At 44.4% G+C, this 1,943-nt stretch overlaps 1 protein-coding gene across 1 annotated transcript in view; it reads left to right on the top strand.

Annotated features, from left to right (window-relative positions):
• The window catches only part of traf3ip1 (TNF receptor-associated factor 3 interacting protein 1), a gene marked incomplete at its 5' end in the record, with an annotated part of 27,808 nt that overhangs the window by 13,516 nt on the left and 12,349 nt on the right, over positions 1 to 1,943 (top strand). The gene's annotated exons all lie outside the window — the stretch shown is intronic.

The following is a 1,943-nucleotide window of genomic DNA, read 5'->3' as shown; positions in this document are numbered from 1 at the left end:
CGCTCCCTTCACTGGCTTCCAGTAACTGCTAGAATCCACTTCAAGACACTGGGACTTGCGTACCATGCTGTGAATGGATCTGGCCCTTCATACATCCAGGACATGGTTAAACCGTACACCCCAGCACGTGCACTCTGCTCTGCATCAGCCAAACAGCTCTCTGCACCCGCACTGCGAGGGGGACCCAAGTTCCCATCAGCAGAAACACGTGGGTTTGCTATCCTGGCTCCAAAATGGTGGAATGAGCTCCCCATTGAAATCAGGACAGCAGAAAGCTTACACATCTTCTTCAGACTGAAAACTCATCTCTTTAGACTCCACTTCGAGAGATAGAATTACTAACAGAGCACTTATATACTAATAAAGGGCTGGGTTATCTAAAGCCAGTTGAGTAGCACTTGAAATGTTTGGCTCTATGAAACCTGATGTACTTATATGATTCTGTTTTCTTCAAGGTTGTATTTTGTTGGTCGAATGCACTTATTGTAAGTTGCTTTGGATAAAAGCCTCAGCTAAATGCAATATGATGGAATTGTTTGTGTGAGAGTATGGCCGTATCTAATTTCTGTAATTTCCCCTCCTCGACTCCTCCACTCCTCGACTCCTCGGTCCTCCGGTAGTGACCCGGAAATGGATTTCAACGCGCCATGTTGAAGGACATCTAATTTCTCTAAATGCACTTCGAGGACCGAGGATCAATTCACTAGCCGGTGAATTGTCCGACTGGCCAACTTCGGTACCGGCCCACCGGGAAAACTCTGATTGATAGAGTGTCTCCATAATGTGTAGTTTCATAATTCATCTGTCGACATGACAGCTGATATTTTATTCAACACACACACACACACACACACACACACACACACACACACACACACACACACACACACACACACACACACACACACACACACACACACACACACACACACACACACACACACACACACACGTTGTTTTATTAAAAGCAGACAGTGTTTTAGTTTCCCCGCACTAAACACATCAATTATTCAACTGTGTGTGTTTGTTTGAAGGACTGATGGAACGTTATCTTGATGTCGCTACATCCTGTTAGTGAGTGCTTACAAAGCACACCCCACACACACACACACACACACACACACACACACACACACCTAGAGTAAACAGAGTGTGACCTCGTTAAGCCTCGTTAGTCGATCAGGTGTGTTTGCAGGTAATTAGTTTGTTTTGTCTCTGTGTTTGTCTTGTTTCAGTTTAATCAGCGAACATGGCTGACCTCCAACCACACACACACACATGCACGCACGCACGCACGCACGCACGCGATCACGCACGCACGCACGCACGCACGCACACACACACACACACACACTCACACACACACACACACACACACACACACACACACACACACACATACAAACAAACACATACACACACAAATACACACACACACACACACTCTCACTCACACACATATATATTATTTCAAAATTATCGCGTTGACAGCGGTAATTAATTTTTTTAATTAATTGCGTTAAAACATTTAACGCATGAGCAGAATGGCCCGCCCCATACATCCCACCAGTGGCAGCGCTGGGGTAGTCTACAGCCATACCAAGAAATGGCTTAGCCCCACCTTAGCCCCACCATGAACAATGATGTTAAAGTAAGCAAACTAAAGTCCTCCAACTCGCGGAGTAAATTGCACAGACAGCAGTTAGTNCAGCATGAAAGAAAGGCCAAATTAATGGGCTGTGATTTTAGTTTCTTTAAGCAGTTCAATAATTTGTACGGCCCTCGGAGGATGTTGTAAAAATTGAAAGGAAAAAGGTTCCCCACCCCTGCTGTAAATAATAATAAAAACCCTTGATTTATAACTTAACATCTCTGTCTCCTATTGATCTGAGTATATTATAAAGAATAGCCAGTTAATTGAAGCATTATAGCGCAGGCCTTTG

The sequence above is a fragment of the Notothenia coriiceps genome, unplaced genomic scaffold (genome assembly GCF_000735185.1).
Source record: "Notothenia coriiceps isolate Sejong01 unplaced genomic scaffold, NC01 NC01_scaffold00024667, whole genome shotgun sequence".
NCBI classification, from domain to species: Eukaryota; Metazoa; Chordata; class Actinopteri; order Perciformes; family Nototheniidae; genus Notothenia; species Notothenia coriiceps.
Note: the sequence above shows the minus strand (reverse complement) of the source record. Positions and strands in the feature narration are given on the sequence as shown.